Below are 13,050 nucleotides of genomic sequence, written 5' to 3' on the forward strand. Positions count from 1 at the left end.
TGAAATTTTATTTTGTAAAATTTTAATTAATTTAAATAGTCATACAAGGGCTTTGGTTCCTGTATTGGATGATTAATATGTAGGTTAGCAGAAGACATTTTAATTTTAATTAAAATTAAAATTTTCTTTTCCTGATCTTTTTCCTTACCTGCCTTCCTTTCTTTGTTTTTTCCTTCCTTCCATTCCTTTTTCTTCCCTCTCTCCCTCACTTTTTCCCTTTCTCTTTCTCCCTTTCTCTCCTTCCTTCCTTCCTTCCTTCCTTCCTTCCTTCCTTCCTTCCTTCCTTCCTTCCCTCCCTCCCTCCCTCCCTCCCTCCCTCCCTCCCTCTAGCACTGGAGCTCAAGCGCAGGGCCTCATCATGCAAGGAAAGTGTTCTAGCACTGAAACATCCCAGCCTTCAGGAGAGTTTTCAATTAAAGTCTCCTGAAAGAAATCTGGGTGCACAAATATGATAATTACAATTTTAGGAATGGGAGGTCCATGCCTTTAATCCCAGTGGCTCAGGAGTCTGAGACAGGAGGATCATAAGCTCAAAGCCAGTCTCAACAAATTAGTGAGATCCTGTCTCAAAAAATAAGGGCTCTGGCCCCCGCTGGGGCCGCCCGGTGCCGTGGGAGGCGAGGGTGCAGCCGCAGGAAGATGAGCGGAGCCGGGAGGGTGGCCCGGAGCTGCAGCTACGTCCGAGCGGCTGTTCTCCGGACGGGCGAGGGACGGCGGCCGCGGTGAGCGGGGGCCATGCGGCGGATGCTTCCGAAGATGGAGAAGTTTCTGCAGATCGCGCCTCACTCTCTAGCCATCGTCCTGGGCCCGGCCGAGGGGCCGGCTGGAGAGGGGCCCCGGGCAGCGCAGCCCGAGTCCCCGGTCGAGCCCCGGCAGCTCGCCCGACATCACATCGGCTACGAGATCTTCGCCGATTTCAAGGCCGAGAACATGCAACACTTCTGGAACAAGAAGGTCACGGCGGCGGTGGCCGAGACCTTCTTCCTGGGCTGGATCGACGAGCAGGTCCTGCTGATCCAGGGAAAGGAGGAGCATCTGGAAGCGCTGCGAGAGGGCTGGACCCGCCGGGCGCTGCGGCCACCCTCGGGCTTCCACATCCGCTGCCTGGGTGATGTATCACCAATCAGTATGTCTCCCATCAGTCAATCTCAGTTTATTCCACTCGGGGAAATCCTCTGCTTGGCAATATCGGCAATGAACTCGGCAAGAAAACCTGTCACCCAAGAAGCACTGATGGAACACCTGACAACTTGTTTTCCAGGTGTTCCAACCCCAAGCCAAGAAATCCTGCGGCACACGTTGAACACCCTGGTACTGGAGAGGAAGATCTATCCCACTCCGGGTGGCTATTTCATTGTGACCCCACAGACTTACTTCATAACTCCTTCCCTCATAAGAACTAACAGTAAATGGTACCATTTGGACGAGAGGATACCTGACAGGTCTCAGTGTACCTCTCCACAACCTGGAACCATAACGCCCTCTGCCTCAGGCTGTGTCAGGGAAAGGACATTGCCCAGAAACCACTGCGACTCTTGCCACTGCTGCCGAGAAGACATGCACAGCATGCACGCGTCCACTCTGCAGAGGAAATCTGCCAAGGACTGCAAAGACCCTTACTGCCCTCCTTCTCTGTGCCAGGTGCCACCCACTGAAAAGAGCAAAAGTACTGTAAATTTTTCTTATAAGACAGAAACTCTCTCGAAACCTAAAGATAGTGAAAAGCAGTCCAAAAAGTTCGGGCTCAAGTTATTCCGGCTAAGTTTTAAGAAAGACAAGACCAAACAGCTGGCCAATTTTTCTGCCCAGTTTCCTCCAGAGGAGTGGCCCCTGCGGGACGAAGACACGCCCACTACCATCCCTCGGGAAGTGGAGATGGAGATCATTCGGCGGATCAACCCGGACTTGACTATGGAAAATGTCATGAGGCACACTGCACTGATGAAGAAACTTGAAGAAGAGAAAGCGCATAGGAGTAAAGCAGGATCCTCTGCCCACCACAGCGGAAGAAGTAAAAAGAGCAGGACTCATCGAAAGTCCCATGGGAAGTCTCGGTCACACAGCAAGACGCGGGTGTCCAAGGGAGACCCTTCGGACGGTTCGCATCTGGACATTCCTGGTGAAAGAGAGTATGACTTTTGTGACCCTCTGACCAGGGCGCCCAGGGAGGGCTGCTTCATCATCGAACACAAAGGCGACAACTTCATCATGCACAGTAACACGAACGTGATTGAGTCCCATTTCCCCATGACACCAGAATGGGATGTGTCTGGCGAATTGGCCAAAAGGAGAACTGAGATGCCTTTTCCTGAACCTTCCAGGGGAAGCTCGCACTCCAAAGTGCACCGAAGCCACAGCCATACCCAGGACCGAAGGTCCAGGAATGAGAGACCCAGCAAAGCCAAGGAGAGGTCCAGATCCATGGATAACTCCAAAGGCCCCCTGGGCGCTTCTTCTCTAGGCACACCCGAAGACCTGGCCGAAGGCTGTAGCCAAGACGACCAGACCCCCAGCCAGTCCTACATCGATGACAGTACTTTAAGGCCCGCTCAGGCTGTTGGTCATCAAAGGGCTCTCCTTTCATCCGCAAGCTATAAAGAGGTATGTATTCCAGAAATAGTTGGTGGCAGCAAGGAGCCTTCCAGTGCTTGTAGCCTCTTGGAGCCAGGCAAACCACCCCGAGAGTTTGCCACCCTACGGGGAACTCAGCACCTGTCCAACCAAAACAGCCGCTGATGACTACTTCCAGTGCAACACTTCTAGTGAGACGGTGCTTACCGCACCGTCACCTCTGGGGAAGAATAAGGAGGACCATGCCACTCTGACCCTGGCAGAAGGCGTGAAAAAGCTGTCTCCCTCTGATAGGCAGGCCCCGCATTCCTCCAGGGAGCCTGTCGGCCACAAGGAGGAGTCACCAAAAGGGTCAGGCGGGGGCCCTGCTGCTTCGGGTGGAGTGGCTGAAGGCCTTGCCAACGGACGCCTGGTCCAGCACCACGGTGCAGAACCCAGCAGCCTGGACAAGAGGAAAGAGATATTCAGCAAAGACACACTGTTCAAGCCTCTTCACAGCACCTTGTCTGTAAACAGCTATCACAAGTCAAGCCTGTCCCTCCTCAAATCGCACCCGAAGACCCCTACTGACACATTGCCAGGCCGATGCGAGAAACTGGAACCGTCCCTGGGGACCTCGGCAGCACAAGCCATGCCATCTTCCCAGCGTCAGCAGGAGTCTGGAGGGAACCAGGAAGCCTCTTTTGACTATTACAATGTCTCCGATGACGACGACTCTGAGGAAGGGGCAAACAAAAACGCTGAGGAGGAGAAAAATAGAGATGATGTAGGCACCATGCAGTGGCTTCTGGAGAGGGAGAAGGAAAGAGACTTGCAGAGGAAGTTTGAGAAGAACCTCACCCTCCTCACCCCAAAAGAAACCGACAGCAGCAGCAACCAGAGAGCCACCCATTCAGCCCGGCTCGACAGCATGGACAGCAGCAGCATCACCGTGGACAGTGGATTCAACTCCCCACGGAATTGAAAAAAAAAGTTTCTGCAGCTGTAGAGATCACCAATCTGGACTATACTCGGGAGAGCCTGGCTTCCAACACGTCAAGCATTGTTGAGAGTAACCGTCGTCAGAATCCGGCTCTGAGTCCAGCCCATGGTGTAGCTGGGTCAGCCTTCAACTTCTGCTCGAGTACAGACCCCCCGACCAGCGAAGCTGAGAAACTACAGAAACCTTCCAACTGCTTACAAGCTTCTGTGACTAGTGTGTGATAGTCCTTCTGCCTCAGATCTTCTGTCTCATTCAATACAGCAAAGTTTACGACACTGGGACTGATGTTTACATCTTTGGAAAGACAAGCATCTCAAGCACAGTTTTCGTGTTTACTTAAACTGTGCAGCTAAGTAGGCTAGGGCAAAAAAAACAAAACAAAACAAAAATCTTTATTTCAGAGTATTGCTTTTTCACATTTATGGCTCTGTAGCAACTGAATAGCAGTAGGGGTGATATGTATACTTTGGCTTCATTAATTGTATCTGAGCACACATAGGAAAGTCTAGACACTGTAAGTGGAATATGCGTTTTCAATGTCATGCAGTTGCCAATTCCATTTTTAAAATGCCACAGATGTGTGTTGCTCCCAGTCTGTGGTTCAGTGGGGCCACGGAACTGATCTTTGACACTTCCCAAACAAACCAACCAACTAACAAAAAAACCCCATGCCACCGCAAAATGTCAAATGCAAGGGTCCACCTTGAGGGAAATCAATGCCAAACTGTCCAGGAGGGACCCCCCTCCCCCCCGGCCCTTTGCGTGTAAACCGTTTATGCACCTGTCATTTTTCACTGTGAGTTTCGTGGTACTGTTCTGCAGGAGTCCATGGAAGTACGTCAGAAGGGGTGGCGATGGAAATACCGGGAGTGTCTGTTTTCAGGATTTTGTTTTCGAGTGTGACAGATGCTTGTCTTGATTTTAAACCTTCCATGATCACAAACAGGAATAGAGGCCTTTGATGGTGAAGTGGATAAAGGAAGGGAATTCCCATTCTGGCTGGGGCACAGCACTAAGTGAGGGAAAAGGTGATGTGGACATTTTTAAAGCTATTCATCGAATATTGAAGGAAGATAATTTCCTCCTTGTGATACTTAATGATGATCCTATCTTACTATAATAGATAACAATAATTAGTTTGTTTAAAAGCAAAATGTTCTTTGTGATACAAATGGAGAGTATGGCCTGGGGATGTTATTCTTTCTAATGGAAGGATATAAATCTATTTTATGTAGTTTTAAATAGAATGCCTAAATTAGGCTGTGGGAGATGATTTTTAGTGGTTATAGGAAAGAGCAAATTTAGGGAGAGTTGAACTTCAGGCCTTTTATTCCTGGGAAGATATCTATAGAGAAAACTTTTAAAGTAATTTTTGATTAGAAATATACATGCCCATGTAATAAGCAACAGAATGAGCTCATTCTGCTAGTGTGGTATGATCATAATTTGTACTCCCCTAAAGTTTATCAGAATAACAATTATGCATAATGAACTATGCCAGAGTAATGTTTACAGATACTTTGTAACCAATTTCAGGAGATGTTTTTAGGCAGATGTATAGTCATTAGCCCAGCTTATTTCAAAAATGGTTTGTCAACATTTTGCTTTGGTTTACTATGTCATGTTGAACACAAAGAAGGCTCAGCAGCAAAGGATTACAAATAATTAAGCTTCAACCTTATAGGAAATAGACATTTCAAAGTTCCCAAGCTTTATTTTCTGAGAACAATGGAACATGTTATAGATCATGGAAAACTATTTGCAAAAGGGTTTCGTCTGACCCAAGTAAATGGTCTGATAAAAAGTCATATTTAGACTAGTGGCATGTGCTATTCGGAGCCAAACACCATTTTTTAAAAAATAAACCTATATGTATCATTTTTCACCTCAGATTTAAATAATTGGCATAACATTTGTGAGGCACTTCTGTTCCCATGTTAAATTTAATCACTAGCAATCAGTTTAAAGAACACAGTCATCTACATAGTCAGACTAATTTTTTAAACATGAATACTCATGCTTTATCGCTATTTGAAAGTTGCAGCGGGTCAAAGTTTAGCATAATTCTCTTTTAGTGCTTATTGTAGTGAAATTTAAGCGCATTTCCTGGTAAACTGCCACCCCATTGAAATGCTTAAGCCAGTTGACTTTTAATCCCATGCCTTATTTTCTCCAAGGCATGCCTCGAATACTCAGAAACACACTGTCTGTCTCACTGCTTAAATACGTCCAGAAGAAATGATAACGTATCTAGTAGACTACATAATCTGTTTCCTTGGGGAGTTTGTATACCATACAGTTACTAAATTTTTATGTCTAAATTTCTTTTTTTCCAAAAAACCTGCTCTCAAATTTTCATCATCCTCAATTCATAAATAATATAACCATTAAAACAGTACATTGGCCTCTGATTGACCCTCTGAAAGTAGCCATTGAAATAATCAGATGCTGTGTGAGCAGGAAAAGAAATCATTACCTTTAAGAGAAGCTTTAAAATATGAACTTAATATTTCACAAGAAATAGGTTTACAGGAAACATTGTTCAAAGAAAATGTGTATACTCTTTGCCTGATGCTCCGGGGTACATGATTTTTAAAAGAAAACTTCCTTAGACCAGTAGCCATTAGCGTAGAAATGATGGACTGTCAAGGTGACATATCATGTCAGCAGATGTTCCATTTAGAAATACTCTCCTGAATCGAATCTGGATTCTTGAATGGAGGAGAAGTGGTGGTGGGAAGCGCATGACATGTGTGACGTGCGACAATTGTGCATGTCCAAGATGGTCTCACCGAGATGGTGAGGCTCTCCATGCCCAAGCCCTCGGGCCCTCTCCAAGCTTTGTGTTCTTTTCCTCCAGTGATACCATAGCTTTGTGTCACACAACTGCTTATCTAGTCTTAGAGTTTATCAGCTGAAAGGTTTACAAAACTGAATCTGGTTGAATCTCTGTGAGGCGTTCAACTTTAAAGGGTCAACCCATCTGTCGGCATTTTGCACACTTATGTATTATTATGATACAGCATATTACTTTATGGTAATTTTTATTTTTACATATAACTACCTCCATGAATTTGATGAAATGGCAGCAGCGTGTTAAAGTGTATTGTTCAGAAAAGCAACATTTAAAACTTTCTTAAACATGAAAAAAAAAAAAATAAGGGCTCTGAATGTGGCTCATTGGTAAATCTCCCCAGGGTTCACTCAGCCATATCAAGGGGGGAAAAGAATTTTAGAAAAGGGAAGAAACATTTTTTAAATAATACAAGTTGCACAATTTTAGCTTCAATTTAAAATTTATATCTATGCTCAGACTTTATTTATAGGAAAATTCTGTTATTCATTCCTGGAAAACCATGGTACTTAGTTTAAAATTGGAAATGGTCTTTCTTTCTTTCTTTCTTTCTTTCTTTCTTTCTTTCTTTCTTTCTTTCTTTCTTTCTTTCTTTCTTTCTTTCTTTCTTCATTTCTTTCTTCCTTTCTTTCTTTCTTTCTTTTTCTTGGTGGCCTTTTCTTTGCATTGTGGTTTAACACTGGTTTCCAGATTATGGCTCTTTTTTTTTTTAATCTTGTCCAAGTCTAGCTTCACTGTCCTCAATTCTATATTCACAATAGTTCACTAAAATCCTATAGTTCTTCACAATTTCTTGAACAAATCCCTAGTGTTTTGTCACCATGGCTAATAGGTATATCTGCATTCTTCTCAAATTACATTATAACATTCAGTTTGTCATTTTCTAGTAAAAGCCTAGCTCTTCTGCCTTATAAGATTCTGTATTCTCAGTTGCAGGGCTTTCTGAGGGTCAGGAGCTACATGGGTTGTTAGAATGTGCTAGACCTTAGTGGAGGATTCTGGAGGAAGACTCCTGGTCTATCGTGGCTGCCTTCATTGACGCTCTGATTACCTTAACTCCTCCTCACACCCAGCCCCAAGATAATAATTCAAAGAGAAGAAAAGGAAATGGAGGAGCACAGACATGGACACCCTGGTAATCCATAAATGTTCACTTCCAATAATTCTGAAGTTTGAGCAGAAATTCGGGTGTCTTTTAAACTTCTTCACTCCTTAGGTCTTCTAGGTCAAAATGTCAGAGGATATCACTATGACCCTGCAACTTCTTTTGGTCATGCTCCTAGAATCCCAACATACTTTTAAAATTTTTATCTCTGTGCCAGTCTTAGGGAAAGATAGACAACCACTACCCGCCCTTCCATTAAAGAATTGTTCATATATTAGGCTGTTTCTTATTGCCAACCCTGAGGTGGGATAGATTCTTGATCCCCTCTCCAGTTTCCAGTTCTACATTAATGTTGCTGGTATGTTTTAGGATGAATCTATGTTAATTCCAGGAGGGTACTTTACCTTCTTCAGGTAGGTACAGACATTCTGAAACCTGAGCACTGTCATCAGGGCATCCCTGTGTCCCAGACATAATATCTTTGAAATTCCAAGTCCATCATGTATGGGGGAAGGGTGAGAGAAAACTTTTACAAGGACTGATATGGAGGTCTTGTTTGCAGTTGGGAGTTTCCTGCAGGTGTGGAGTCAGGGTCTCCTTGACCACAGAAATGTAGGTCTGTGCTAGTTTCTCAAAATTCCTACCTATGGTCTCTTCCTCAGCTGTTCTCAGCTGGAGGATTGAGAGGCTGCAATGGAGAGAACTCAGTCTGGGAAGTGTTGAGAAGATTGTGGAGTTGTGCTTCTGATTGGTAGGAACCACAAAACACTGGATGCATCCAATCTCCAATCTGTTGTCTGAGAGCCTGTCCCGCTTCCCCAGGTTGAGTCAATGGAAAGGAAGCTCCTGGAATTTCGAGCCCAAGTATCCAAACCAGAGAGGCTCCTTCAGAACACAGTTGAAAATAGGGCCCAGTTGGTAACTCCTGCTTTGTGGGGCTCTTTTATTGTTTCAGTGACCAGGGCACATGATGTTTTGAAGAAGGAAAGGACTAACTTGGAGCTAAAGAATCGATTGCACCTTTCACACTCACAGAGCCTGCTTCAAACACCTCACCGTCTATGATCAGATCTGTAAGTGACTCTGACCTCCTTTGACCTTCCAGAAGCATATATTCTGGTCCACTAGACAGGTCTTAGCTCCTAGATAGCCTCTAGCTAGAGTTCTATCCCTTCACCCTCGTGCCCTCTCAGCTCCCTGCCTTGCCCTTGCTCTCCTGTGTCATTGTCTTTCCTCTTTACCCCAATTTTCCCTCCTTGACGTCAGTCAAGCAAGGAGGTGGGAGAAATGCAGTTAAGTTCGTCCTTGAATGAAGAAACTTTTAAAGTCTGTAAATTAGTTGTCTACAAGGAGATCTTGAGGCCATTTGTATATTATGGACTTTCCTGAACTACTTTATAAAAAATTAAATAAGGCATAACCTTATAAATTGACTTGAGTGCACAATATTAGGTTAAGAACAGCAATTTGATTTTGACACATCAGTTTAAAAAAATGAAGGAAGATCCATATGGTCTCATTGTCATAAAAGAAAAAAAATGATAATTCATAAAAACCACTGAACTTTAAGGGAAAAAATTTTAAAATATGTGTACCAGATATTGTATACATTTACTTAAATACTGTGCTTATAATTCCCTAGAAATACTTTGAAGAAAAACTTGATATGTAACTGATTGTTTTAAAAATCAGAAATTAAACCATTACACTTAGATGGTAAACATCAGAGGGGCTGAGCATTCTCCTAGGAATGTTCCTAAATTGTACCCTTAGAGCTTTGACCTCTATAGCATGATCAAGGATCAAGGGCCTTGATTTAACTGGCTCTTGTTTTCTACTTCCCTTTGGTTCTTCTCTGAGGATTGCTTTCTTTCCTGAGCCACTTTAGCACAATACTTAAAAGGTTGTCTCTGTACAGCCTCATCCTGTCCCTGCCAAGTTAACCCAGAAGCCTTCAGTTCCCACTGGCTCCCTCCAGTGTGCAGTCCACCCTCTTTTCTTCCTGATATCTGGTCTGTAACTCCAGGCTTGTCACGACCTGGTTGTATGCCTTTAGCTGGCCTCTTTGTCTCTGTGAGCTGATGCCCCTTATCTGTAAAAGGTGGACCTAGACTTAGATGATGTCTGAGGTCCCTGTCAATTTGACCTCTCCTTAGGAAAACTGATACACACACTTAACAGGGAACTTCCCCCAACATCTTCTCTCCAATCACCACAGGGTGTTTTTACATGTGTGTTTTTCATGCTCCATCCTTCTTTTCCCAGGATATGACAAAGGCCTTTAATTCCCTTCAGACTACATAACTTGTAGCATGAACTGGCTCATGAAAAGGAAGTGGTAGGATATGACCACACAGCATGCAGTGGGATGGTGGCTGGGACAGCAAGGATTTGGAGGTACAGGGAGACTTCTCCTCTAAGCTGGAACCTGGAATCTCCTCCAGACCCAGTGCATCCCCTTGGCTCATCCTCTTAACCATCTCCCACCCTGTTCTTACCTTCCTCATGCTTTGCCCTCTTTCCTGCCTCTGGGCATTATCATCAGATCTGACAGTTCCATCTGAACAGGGTTGTTTTGTTTGCTTGCCCATGAAATCCTTAAGGGCCCTGCTGTGTGCTCCTGTCTTGAGAGCCTTGCCTTCTAGGAGCCACACAAGAAGCAAAGCCACCACGGGTCTCTAAAGCATAAGGAAGCCTTGGCCTGCCTCCTCCCCCTATCTGAATAACCCCATCTGCTAAGGAGCATCCGGGCCCTCTTCCTTCAAAGCTGGTGCAGGTCTGAAGAGGTGATCAGAGATGTGTCCTACTAGGGTAGGCAGAAAGACAAAATTACTTCCTGACAGTGATGGAATACCCATAGCCAAATACTACCAGGTCCAGCATTAAGGAAAGAGCACCTAAGATTGCATGGTAAACTTTGTGACACTGCTTCCTAACAGCTTCTGTGGCACAACACCTGCCGCAGCATGGTTCTCACCTCAGCAGCTCTCCTCAGATGATCAGCTTGGGGACAACAGTTGCCCCCTACACATGAGTTCCCAACATGGCATTCCTTGGCAGTCCTAGAAGCACCCTAGTGAGCAGCAGGCACTGCTGGACAGTGTCAGTGGTATTCAGCAAGCACCTTTCACAGATCCACACCTCACCAGGTTGCTCCTCTGAGCCAAGCCAGCTGGACTTTGCACTGCACCATCAGGTCTGAGCTCTTTGAGTCCATAAGGGGAAGGATATTGGTGACTTCAAAAAGGCCCTCTGATTCACAGTTTATCATAATCTGCTTCCTTTATTAACATGTTCTCCAAAATTTACTGCCCTCCTGTCCCCCATTAAGTATGCTGTCCCATTTTATTAACCTGACTTCCCTCAGAAAGAGACTGATGTCCACACCAAGCCTATGCAAAGGCATATGGCAGCCCTCTCCTTGTTTTTTAGTGGTGTGGGCAAGACACCAATTGTACTGAAGTCTGTTTTGTGTCTTCAGAGTGTTCCTAGGATGTGAGTAGGTGTGTATACATGTATGATAGAGATTTCTTTTTATGTTGCTGTAGCCATACATTGAAGGCCAACATCACTCATGGACCTGGAGGGTGAAACAGCATAACAGTCTTTCAGTGACATTTTTTCTTTTAAAGCAAAATTGTATATAAAAAAGTTTATTTTCTTTCTTTCATTCTTTTTTCTTTTGGCTTTGTTTCCCATTTCTAGACCAGTCCCTAGAACAAGTGTTAAGAATAGAAAATAAAATAAGCCAAACGCAAAAAACCAAAGGCTGAATGTTTTCTCTTATAAGAGGATAGTGATTCATAATGGGAGGGGGAAGGGGTGTAGAGAAGAATGAAGGAACTTTGGATTGGGCAGAGGGGAGTGAGGAAAGGGGAGAGGATGTGGGAAGGACAGTGGAATGAAAAGGACATCAGCATCCTATATACATGTGTGATTACACTATTGGTGTGACTGCACCATGTTCAGCCAGAAGAAGGAGAAGTTGTGCTCCATTTGTGTACAGTGTGTCAAAATGCATTCTACTGTCATGTATAGCTACTTAGAAAAAAATTTAAAAGATTATAAAAATTTAAACGAAGACTATAAAATAAAAACATCATGAAGAAACCATATTCACTAATTCTGAAGTCTAAATTTAAAAATTATAATTTTCCCTCTTTGCCATTTTGCAAAAATCTCCAATCTAAGATATGATGGAGTTATTCTTAAACTTGATGTGCCTTTGCAGTTTTCACAGGGAAGGACATATTTTGCTGTTTATTCTTCAGCATTAAAACTCAGGAGTCTGCATGGCAATGAAAATATAGGTCTCTTTCCATTGTGGGTTGAGTAAAATAAAGGAGAATATTTTCTTTCATGAGTCTCCATTGTTGGTGACTCAGTGTCATTGAAGGCTTTTATAAGAACAGAGGGCACAGTGGGGAAAAAAGACAGGAATTACCCAAGCATATATGTAGCTAGGCTGTGTTAGCCAGAAACCTGTCTCAGTGCATGGTCCCCTTTACAGTGCCCATCAGGGCCAGGCAGTTTGTTGGCCTGCATCCTCAGTATAAAGAAGATCAAGGTTAAAAGAATTTGAAGATTTTCATTTCAAAGGCTGTCTGTTTCACCATCAGCTATGGGATTGTGGGTACAACTTCCCTGGCTGCAATGGCAAGTGCTTTAGTGGGAGTTGAATTCTCACCTAGGATCTGCATCTTTCTGTAAGTATCCCAGGTGATTCTGATGCAGGCACGATTTAACGCACTGGTGATGATTCTGATACACACATTGTGCATGTCACTGAGTCACAACAATGAACTTATTTATGAACCTTAATTGAAAATCGAATCATTCCATAAATTTTGAAATAAAAATTAAAAAAAATACTTCAGAAAATTCTTGTGTCCTTTACCTTCCACAATTAAAATAAAGCTATTACTCTACAATGATGTCCTAGAAATAGTTAAGAATGAACAGAAATAATGGCAGCTAGAACAAAAACTGTAATCATTATCAATGAAACCAGGACCATTACCAGCAGCAACAACAAAAGACTCTTCAAGAGACCTCCCTGGGTAGAGACTTGGCCACTCCTATGGGGAGATGTGAAGTCAACCTGCATTTCACCAGGTGTTTTAAGGATTTGTATGACTGCTTTTGCCTTTATAATACAGAGGAATTTGCTGGCAAAATTAGCTGAATGGTTGGAAAGTCCTCAGACCCATTATTGAATTTAAAGATAAAGCAGCCAATAGTAAAGACCTCTGGCCCTGAGGTTATTTCAGCAGTCTGCAAAGTTCTCTCTTTTATCTCTGTGCCTCATGGGCTGGGTGCCTTTATAAAATAATCAATGATCACAGGACAACTCAAATAGTCACACTTAGCAAATCAGCTTACTACAGAAAATAGAGTGAAAGCCCCATAAAAGGGGAAGAAAAGACCCAGAAAAGAGGACAAAAAGAAAACAGAGGACAAGTACCTGTTGTATCACTTAAAATATGAATAGTATCTCCTGACCTGCTGACCTAAGACCTTCAGAATTTACAGAGTCAT

The 13,050-nt window shown here is 43.7% G+C and overlaps 1 pseudogene; it reads left to right on the forward strand.

Moving 5' to 3' along the window:
- The first annotated feature begins 756 nt into the window (after positions 1–756).
- On the forward strand, positions 757–3,901 carry LOC144249197 (storkhead-box protein 2-like; annotated as a pseudogene).
- Positions 3,902–13,050: the final 9,149 nt, after the last annotated feature.

Source organism: Urocitellus parryii, chromosome 11 (genome assembly GCF_045843805.1).
Source record: "Urocitellus parryii isolate mUroPar1 chromosome 11, mUroPar1.hap1, whole genome shotgun sequence".
NCBI lineage: Eukaryota > Metazoa > Chordata > Mammalia > Rodentia > Sciuridae > Urocitellus > Urocitellus parryii.